The 10,892-nt window shown below is 47.7% G+C and overlaps 1 protein-coding gene across 1 annotated transcript in view; it reads right to left on the bottom strand.

Moving 5' to 3' along the window:
- LOC149318988 (uncharacterized) overlaps nucleotides 1-10,892 on the bottom strand; it is a 65,099-nt gene that overhangs the window by 201 nt on the left and 54,006 nt on the right. The window lies entirely within an intron of this gene.

Below are 10,892 nucleotides of genomic sequence, written 5' to 3'. Positions count from 1 at the left end.
ACTGGAATAGATAGATGACATGCATCCAAAGCCCTCTAATTCTTAGAATTGTTCTTCCCTGTCTTCCCTTTCCCCAAGTGGAATGAAAAAGCAGATCCCTAGAATAAGAAATTGGTTCAGGATACTACACACAACTGATTTCACTGCCTGCTCAAAAAGCCATATTTGAGGGCCAGCAAGTATCTGATTCTCCCTTGGCTTTACATTTCTAGGACTTAAATGTTAACATCAACATTCAACTACTTTGGACTTGTTTCAGTGATTAAACAGGTTGGGAAAAGAACAGATTACAACAGTTCCTTCCAACTACCATATATTGTCAGTAACCAATAACTCTTCCCCCACTGGATAGCCAAACAGTCTTGCTGTAGTAAGAACAAATGCCTTTTATTGCTGACAACAGGGAACAAAAGTAATCAATAATGTGTTTAGGTAAAATCTAACAGGCCACACCCCCTTCAACAGAATATAATGGTATTTACAAAGACATTAACCCCTGATCAACCATCTTCCCCAGCCACTCCCAACTCCAACCATTCCGATCCTGCCCAGTGTAAATGAACCGTTCCCCACCAAATAACATACAAAACATTACAACCCAAACATGTTCCAGATTCTGACATATATACTTGACTATAACTCAAGAAATTTATGCCATGAAACTGACCCTAAATTCCTGGGTCAACCTATATACGGGTCAATATGGCAATATAGCTCAGAAAGATCCTAAAAGAAGCACCGCCCCAGTTCCCCACTCCCACTGCCTTGGCAGTGATTTCTAAAAGAGCTACCAGGCAGGAGTGTGAGTTTGTGTGTTTTCTTGTGTGAGGTGATTCATTTCTCAGTCCAATAGAAAACCCTTCTCTTCTGTCCTCCCTTCTCTCTCTGGATTATCCCTGCCCAGGAATCACCACATCCCCCTTTCTCTGTTTTTTCCTTCTTAGTCCAATGTTAAACACTTCTGTCATCCTCATCCTCCCCCCCCCCCCCTCTCTGGATCATCCCTCCCCTCCAAGCACTACATTTCCCCCCAGTTCTTTCCTTCTCATCCAATGTTAAAACCTTCTTCTCCCCTAAGTTTTACCCTTGGGTCATTTCAAAATCCATAATTTTGACCCTAAAACCTTCCTTTGACTTGTACATGAGGTCAACTTGTACATGAGTGTATACACAAGTAATACTGTACACAAGTATATTTCTGTCTGTTGAGAGTGAAGTACTTATTCTACATTGAAGTCCTCAAAATGGTAACTGATGCTAATCACCTACTTAATGCAAATTGTGTGGTAAATGGGTAAGGAATACAAATGTAAGCAAAATTAATATATGATTGTTTAGTATATAGTGAAAGAAGAGTGAAAGAACAGAATTCATATAAAAAGGGGGAAGAGGTAATTTACTTTCTTCTTCGTGGTCTCTGTGAATCATACAAATGGGTTGTACTGCGCCTGCACAGTGCTGCACGGAAAATTTCTAGAATCACTGGCAAAGTTAACTTTGTAACTTTTTGGCGGTAGCTCCGCCCATCCTTTATAAGTCCCCTGTCTTCCCACTCTTACCCCAATTCCTTCTTTCCGCCACGTTAGCTACTTTAGGAACTTCACTTCTACTATCTGCTTGTTATCACTGGAATCTTGACCGCAGACTGTTTGATCATTCTCGATCTGACCCCCTTGTGTTTTGCGACCATATCTCTCTGCTTCTACTGCCAAGATTTTGGTCCATGCCCTAGTGGTATCACGACTTGATTACTGTAACGTCCTCCTGGCTGGGCTTCCTCTTTCTCACCTCCATCCTTTAATCTCTGTCCAGCATTCAGCTGCACGCATTATCACTTCCACCCACCGCTCTGACCACATCTCTCCTGTGTTGGCATCCCTTCACTGGCTCCCCCTCCCTTTCCGCATTCAGTATAAGCTCCTGCTGTCGACGTTTAAAGCCCTCCATGGGCTGGCCCCTCCTTACTTATCAGACCTTGTTTCTCCTCACCTTCCCACTTGGGCCCTCCGCTCTGGTAGTCAAGGTCTGCTGTCACAGCCCAGGATTTCCTCTGCCCCATCTCAGATTCGCCCCTTTTCACTCGCTGCCTCTCCTGAAACCTTCTTCCCCTGCGAGCAAGAGCCATCACGTCTTTAACCAGCTTCAAAACGGAGTTAAAGACCATCCTGTTCAGAGAAGCGTTCCCAGGCATTGCATAACTGTCACTTGCTATTTGATGTTCTTTTGTTGTCTGTTTTACTGAATCATTTCCTGTATTGCTATGTATTTTATATGTATTATCCTACTGGAGAGGCCCCTTCCCCACCACCACTCCCTTCTCTTTTTGTGCCGTGTCTTTTTAGATTGTAAGCCATAGGGCAGGGAACTGTCCAATTATAAAGATTGTATGTACAGCGCTGTGTAAATTTACAGCGCTTTATAAATAAAGGTTAATAATAATAATAATAATAATCATTGCTGACCATTCTCTAAGCTCTTAAATGACTCCGATTTGGACTGTTGTTTTGGCTACGATGTCTCCTTTCAAGAAGTGCGACATCTACGGGGGTAAGATCCCCGGACAGGATCCACATTCTTCTTGTCTTCTCTGCCTCGGGGAGGCTCACAACCCCAAGACTTGTGCTCTCTGCAAGTCGTTGACTCCGCAGGCGAGGAAGAACCGTGACTCGTGACTTAAGGCTGCCCTGTATCAACAGGCTCTTTTGCCTCCGTCAGCCTCCCGCTCCACTTCTGCACCTGCTGCATCGGAGTCAGTACCTGCGACTTCGGCTTCTGTGGCCCAGAGCTCCACTACTGAGCCAAGTGTCACTGTGCTGGAAAGGGACGCTAGGTCCGAAGGAGCACATCAAAAGGCCAAGTCCTCCAAGAAGGACAAGGCTAAACACAAGGACTCGAGCTCCAAAAAAGTTTCGGCCCATGATAAGGATTTGAGCTCCCTGAAGTATTCGAGCTCCAAATCCTCTACTAAGAAGAGGCTTCTGGATTTGGGAGTAGGTTCTCCTCATGGCTCTTCTCATTCTAAAAAGGCGCACACCAAGACTCCGAAGCGCTCTCGCTCGGCCTCCAAAGACCATGCCGCCTCTTCAGTACCTAGATGGGACATGTCGGTACTGGTCGGCTCCGAATCTCTTCAGTCCCATTGTACACCGGTCTCGGCTTCGGTCTCCTCCTCACTGGCGACGTTGGCCTTTCATTGCGTCTCGGATGAAGAGCTGGAACCCATCATTCTGCCAGCTATGTCATCCCACAGAGGTTCCTCTCAGGATCGTCGGTCCCCCACACTGGTTCCTCGGGTCCAGGTTCACCATGCAGAGATTCACCAGCCTCCTCATCTCCTGGAGCAGGAGGACTTGGGCCTTTTTTGTGACAGTGAGACGGACTAGTATTATGTCGCTCTCAGTCGTGATTCTGTCTGTCGTCACCTGGGTCATACTTCCACCATTTCTTCAATGCCAAGGCCCACACCAATGGTGAAATCTGCCTTACCACCAATGGCTTCAGTCCCCTCTCCCACCTCGGTATCAACATCCCGTGCTGCTGTGGTTGCTGCTACCCAGACCCTGCCCTCAGTTTTGCACTCAGTGCTTGTGGGTGGTAACTGTCTGACCCTGACAGTTCCCAACATGACTACCCCCGTGCCTCTCATGTTGACTCGGGATCTTCAGATGAGGCTGGTCACCAATCTCCTCAGGAGCTCTTCCAACCCGGTGCTTCGTCTCCCACGGATGATGTCCGTACCTTTGCTGAACACATTTTCAAGATGAGGAATGCTTTGGACCTCCAAATCACTCACACAGGAGACGATGTTGCCACCCCCATCGAAAGGAGGGTTCATGGCAAAGTCCCTATGCCAGCATCCATCCCATTGTTGCCATCCCTAGAGAGAATTTCCAAATGCTCTTGGGACACACCAGCTTCTGTAGCCCCAATGACCAGGAAGATTGAGTCGTTATACAGGATCTCTGCCTCGATCTTCTTGGGTCTTTGCTCATCCCATGCAGAATTCTGCTATTGTTGAATTCTGCTATTGTCCCAACAGTCCTTCACCCCAAAGACCCACCTCGCTGGCGGACCGCGAAGCAAAGAAAATTGATGGCCTGGCGAAGAAGGCCTATGCCTCTTCCGTTCTTGGACTCAAGGTAGCCAACTACAATGCCTGTATGGGAGCATACATACAGTGCTTGATGGAGAGGATCTCCACCCTCATCCCGGACATCCCAGATGAATGTCAGGGCGACCTGACTGAGATCAGGGATGAGGCTCATTTCATCGGGAGCTGGCTAATCACATCTGCCTGCTATTCCATGGACTGTTCAGCCAAATCCATAGCAGCAGCAATCGCCTTGAGGAGGCATGTGTGGTTTCGGCCTTTGGATTTGAACCTGAATGCGAAGGCCACCATCGAGGACATGCCGTTCAACGAGGCCAGCCTGTTCAACCAGGAGACAGATGAGCGCCTGAATTTCAAGTACCGGATGAAGGCGGCAACCAAGAAGCATAGTATGTCCATGCCTTCACAGCCCTCTTCCCAAAGACGGTTTGGAGGTCAGCGTCAGTGGTATGGCCAGGGCCAGCTGCCTTTCCAGCAAGACCAGCCATACCAGCAACAGGAGCACCAGAAGCAGCGCTACCCGTCCCAGTCCTCTTCTTCTTCTGGCCGCCACCAGCCCCTTGCTTGGTACCTAAAAATTTCCACAAACAGAAACAGGATACCGATCAAGACAAGAAGAGGTCCTGAAGGGTGGCTGTGTGCTCTGTCGTCTCCACCAACTCCTCCTTCCTTGACATCTTGACACCCTTCACACCCTGGGCCTATGTGACTTCTGACTCCTGGGTCCTTGACATCATCTGTAGGGGTTATGTTCTCGAGTTCAAAGAGCTCCCTCCAACTGGAGCTGTTATTTCCACCACCACCCCAGACACCCTTTTTGACGAAGTACGCTTTCTTTTGGCATAGGGCGCAATCTTGCCTGTTGATCCCTCACAAGGCCCTAGATTGTTTTCTCCAGATACTTTACGATCCCCAAGACCAATGGTGGCATAAGACCAATCTTAGACTTGAGACTCGTCAACTCATATTTGGTCAACCATCGATGCCGTATGGTAACTCTTGCCTCTATTTTGCCCTTATGTGGTTCGCGATGATCGACCTGAAGAACACGTGCTTCCACGCATTCGAGAGAGCCACTGGAGGTTCCTGTCCTTTGCCGTTGGTCTCAACATGTACCATTCGGCCTCTCCACAGCTCCGAGGGTTTTTAACCAACTACATGGCTCCAATTGTGGCTTATCTGCACTGAGGCTCCAGAGTCTTCCTGTACCTGGATGACTGGCTCCTCGCGGCACTCTCCGTGGACGAATTGCGGAGAGACGTCGACTTCACTTTGTCGCTCCTTTCATCCCTCGGGCTTGTGGTAAACTTGGAGAAGTCCCATCTCACCCCATCCAAACAGATCAAGTTCATTGGCATCATCCTCGACTCCGAAGACTGCGTCGCCTATCTCCCTCAGGACCGTTTCCACACTCTCTGCACTGCGGTCAGGACTTGCCCACAGGCAAGTGAGGGCCAGCGATGTCCAAATAGCCCTGGGACACATGGCCTCCACAACCTTCATGATTCCATGGGCAAGGCTACGGTTTCAGCTCCTCCAGTCATGGTTCCTGTCGACCTTCAATACAGTAACGGACTCATCCAATGCAGTAACGGACTCGCTCTGCTGGTGGCTCAACTCCCGGAACGTTTGCGTCAGCATGCCTTTTACTCCTCCTCAACCTCAGGTCACCCTGACCACAGATGCTTCCATGGAAGGTTGGGGGGCCCACACGTCAGGCCTCTTCATCAAGGACAAATGGTCCCTGCATGAGCAAGCCCTTCACATCAATGCCTTCGAGATGCTTGCAGTGAAAAAGGCCTTGAGGGCCTTCGAAACAAACCTCTCCAACAAGGTAGTACTCCTCCTGATGGACAATACCACAGTGATGTACTACCTCAACAAACAAGGAGGCACCAGGTCACAGACCTTGCTCGACATCACCCTCCGCATCTGGGAATGATGCATCCCGAGAGGGATTCTGCTCCAGGCAATCCATTTGCCAGGAGAAGAAAACGACTTGGCCGACCAGCTCAGCAGGTCTTCCACAGTTTGCCACGAGTGGAGACTCCATCCCGAGATGGTTGACAACCTCTTCAGTCAGTGGGGAACCCCACAGATCGACCTTTTCGTGACCGCTCTCAACAGCCACTGTCCCCAGTTCTGTTCCTGAGCGCACAACTCCCTCGGAGACATGTTCATCTTTGTTTGGTCAGGAGAGATGCTGTATGCCTTCCCTCCTCTTCCACTGATCATCAGGGTGCTGTCCAAGATGACAAGAGACCACTCGGATGTCATCCTGATCATGCCGTGGTGGCCTAGACAACCGTGGTTTCCATCCCTGCTCCACCTCTCCCAGAGGGACTTTCTCTGCCCCAAGTTCCGTCCGGATCTCCTCACTCTCCAGGATGGCCGGGTCCGGCATCCAGACATCGAGAATCTGCCAATGGTGGTGTGCAGGCTCTGTCCCTAGGCTCGTTACCTCCCTCGGTACGGACAGTGATCTTGGCTGCCCAGAAGCCAGCTACTAAGAAATCCTACGCTTCCAAAAGGAAGAAATTTGTTGAATTTCTCTCTGCGAGAGACCTTTCTCCATCCCGGGTGTCGACACCGATGGTGTTGAAGTTCCTGATGACACTTTTGGATTCGGAGCTGTGCCTCACCTCCATCAAGTGTTAACTTTCTACCATCTGTTCTCATTTCCAGTTTGATGGCAAACCTTCTTTTTTCAGGAACCCTCTGGTGAAGAGTTTCCTGAAGGTTTGCAACAACCTCCACCCTCCTGTCATGGTACCGACACCTGCTTGGAGTCTGGACGCTGTGCTGTCTTGTTTGCAATCCAAGCACTTTGAAACTATGGCCACTTCTGATTTGAGGCTGTTGACTTAGGTTCCACAAGGATAAGGTTGTCCTCCGTACTGACATCACCTTCTTGCCTAAGGTGGTGTTTTCTTTCCACATGTGTCACGACATTGTTTTACTGACCCAGGCCTCAAACCCGACCACTGACACTGAATGCCGCTTGTACACCTTGGACATTCAGAGGGCTTTGGCCTTCTATTTGAACAGAACTGCGGGTTCGAGCCGTTACGAGAGACTGTTCCAGTGCTACTCAGAACTGAAAAAGGGACTGCCTGTAACTGTGCAGAGACTTTCCAAATGGGTGGCTGGTACCATCCACCTCTGCTGTGAACTGTCGGTCAGACCTCTCCCAGCCAGGGTTCGGTCCCATATAACTAGGGCGGTAGCGACATCCTCCGCATTCTTGACTGGGGTCCCCTTGGAGGATGTCTGTAAAGCTGCTGTTTGGTCCAAGCCCTTAACTTTCATCAAGCATTATAGGCTGGACACCAGGGCCAAACGGGACACAGCTTTTGGGAGGGCAGTGTTCGTTTCAGGTTCACATTGATTTGCACTGCATTTCCATTTGTTACAAGATTTGACAATGAATGTCTTTACTGCCAATTGGCATGGTTCACAAGGTTTGACATGGTTTACATAGGTCCTTCATGACCTAACGTATTGCAAATGTGCCTTTGACTTGAACATGTTAAGGTACTGTTTTTCAAGTACTGAACATATCAAACATAGTTTGGTTCAAAAATCTTTATTGTGTGGTTTAATAAACACAGCTTTGTTTGAACCTACTTTGGTGTCATGACACTCCCTCTGCCACTGGTCTTGTATGATTTGCAGAGACCACAAAGAAGAAGGACAGGTTGTTCACCTTTAACGGTATTTCTTCACGTGGTCATCTGCGAATACATACAAATCCCGCCCGTCCTCCCCTCAGTGTCCTGCTCTACATTGGCTCATTCTCATGTCACTTACGTGGTGTAAATTTCTGAACTGGGGAAAGAGCGAGAAGACAGGGGACTTTTAAAGGATGGGCAGAGCTACCACCAAAAAGTTGCAAAGTTAACTTTGCCCAGTGATTCTAGAAGTTTTCCATGCATTTGTATGTATTCGCAGATGACCACTTGAAGAAATACCATTACAAGTGAGCAACCTGTCCTTCTAAGGAATGTATTGATTTAATGATTTATTCAATGAAATAGAAGAAACAGTGGAAACAATAGTTGATAAACTAGATGATTGTTATCTGTATATGTTTGTAATATTGGGGGGGGGGATAATTTGTAACAAATTTAAAATGGAACCAACTGAATCAGTTTACAGAAGTCAATGTGTTATTGTGTTTAAAGTGGTAACTTAAAAAAAAAGAAAATGTAGGAAGATTTTTTGGATTACAAACACAAGTCTGGCATGGCAGTTAGTTTCTGGTTGTTTATTCTTTTTAATCAATTCAATATTGCTAGCAGCTTCCATTTTTAAAGTCTTTGGTAATTTAACAGTTGGGAAACTAGTGAGAAAGTGCATGGGTAGTGTCAGAACAGAACATGAGGAGCTTGTGAGAACCTCACGAGAAGGTGCTTGGGTAGTTTTGGGGAATATAAGGGATAATTTCCACTCACACTTCTTTCAGTATCTTTCTAGTCTTGCTTTCCATCACTGTTTGTGAAAGATGACGATGAGGAGTGATATCTATCTCACTTTCTAGGGAGTTGCTTTCTGTGAGCTCCTGAATTACACACTGGAAAATGTCCTTGTAAGTCCTGCAACAAAGAAACTACAAAAGAGAATGTCTCACTTGGGAGGATAGCCAATAGCCTACCCACCATACTAAACTGTCCTGATTTGACAGGGACAGTCATGATTTTTTATTGTTCTAGTTTGTCTCACCATATTCGGCGTTGAGACCACCATGATCACCTTAGTCAATAATCTGAGTCTGGGCATTGATGGGGGAAGTGTGACCCTGCTGGTGCTCCTGGACCTCTCAGCGGCCTTCGATAGCATTGACTACGGTATCCTTCTGTAACACCTGGGAGAGTTGGGTATCGGTGGCACTGCTTTGCAGTGGTTCCAGTCCTACCTCTCAGACAGATTCCAGATGTTATCGCTTGTGGGCAGTTGTTCGGCCAAGAGGGAGCTCAAGTCTGGCGTCCCTCAAGGCGTGATTCTGTCCCCAATGCTATTTAACATTTACATGAAGCCGCTGGGTGAGATCATCCAGAGACATGGGGCGGGGTGTTATCAGTACGCTGATGACACCCAAATATATTTCTCTATGTCTCAGACTGATGCAGTGACTAAGGATGGTGTCTCTCCTCTGAATGCCTGTCTTAATGTGGTAATGGACTGGATGAGGGAAAACAAACTCAAATTGAATCCAGGTAAGACGGAGGTACTTGTAACAGGGACCCCCTAATCTGGAAATGGAGTTATGCCAGCCAGTTCTGGATGGGGTCACACTTCCCCTGAAGGACTCTGTCTGCAGCTTGGGGGTGTTCCTAGACTCGTCGCTCCAACTGACAGCTCAGGTGGATGCGACAGTCAGGAACACTTGCTATCAGCTTTGGCTGATATGCCAGCTGTGCCCCTTTCTGGAGCAGGGAGACTTAGAAACAGTAGTACATGCGCTAGTAACCTCTCAACTTGACTTCTGCAACGCGCTCTACATGGAGCTACCCTCATGCCAAGCTCAGAAACTTAAATTGGTACAAAATATGGCAGCCAGGCTTTTTAAAAGGCTTCCAAGTTGGTAATATGGTGGATCTCGTCCGGCAGGCCTTTCTAGACTAGGTTAGATCCATTAGACTTGCTTCCCCCTCTATTATCAAAATTGATTGATACCATCGCCCCCATCCCTTTCTCCTATAGAGGAAGACTCATTTCCTGTGCTAATCTGCCTGAAATTTTAGTGTATTCCTATTGGACAATTTAAAAATTTTTGATGTTTAATCTCTTTTTATACTCTATACCATTAGAATCTGCTTTGATTCCTTTGTGAAAAAGCAGAATACAAATAAATATTATTATTATTATTATTATTATTATTATTATTATTCCACTTTCATTCTTTCTTCAGCTGCTATAGAGTTCAAAATGCAAAAAATGATTTGCCAAGGGGAGAAGAGAGGAGGCGGGCTGAATCTTGCCCTTCATTGTAGGGTCAGGGAAAAGCAACCTGCTACAGCTTCTATCTTGTGTGTTGTTCCGCATTCATAATTTTTGCCACCTTGACTATGCACTGATGTTGCTTGGCAACATGTGTGTCAGTGTTCATCTATGAAATGTTGCAGGGTAAGACTTACTCAGATTTAAAACTGAGTTTTCACTATTTAATAACTTGAAATATTATTCACACAGCAATTTGTTGATTCTTTGCAATCTGGAAAGCAATATTTGATTGCTCAGAGGCTGGGAAGGAGGAGGAGGCCGCCTGCACGCGCCCCCGCGGACTCCTTCTTGGCCTCCAGTCCTCAGAGGCCGGGAAGGAGGAAGAGGCCGTTTGCGGGCGGCCCCGCGGGCTCCTTCCCGGCCTTGGCCCCCTCAGAGGCCGGGAAGGAGCGTGGGGGGGGGGGGTGTCCTGCATTTTTCCTTTAAAAAGTCCTACATTTTAAAATGTTGTCCTACATTTGTCCCGGTTTGGAGGTCCTGACTTATGGCAACCCTAGCTGCTGCCAACCCATCCCTGTGGTGGAGGACCTAAAGAACACCATGAGACACACCATGTGGCGGGGGGGGGGGGAGGATAGAGGATAGGGAGTGGTGGGTGCAGGGTCATGGTTGCAATCAGCACTGGCCACATGGCATGGACCCGGCATGCACTTGGTGGATAACGATCGCACCAACTCAGCTAGCATGCCCTCACCCAGAAGGGCAGCTGTCTCCTCACCGGGATCTCCTCACGGGCCTCAAAGAACATAGCCTTCAGTGCCTTGAACTTCGTCTGACA

Source organism: Sceloporus occidentalis, unplaced genomic scaffold, assembly GCF_023333645.1.
Source record: "Sceloporus occidentalis isolate IW3139 unplaced genomic scaffold, rSceOcc1.0.p SCAF_2, whole genome shotgun sequence".
Taxonomy (NCBI): domain Eukaryota; kingdom Metazoa; phylum Chordata; class Lepidosauria; order Squamata; family Phrynosomatidae; genus Sceloporus; species Sceloporus occidentalis.
The sequence above is the reverse complement of the archived record's forward strand: the minus strand, read 5'-3'. Positions and strand labels throughout refer to the sequence as shown.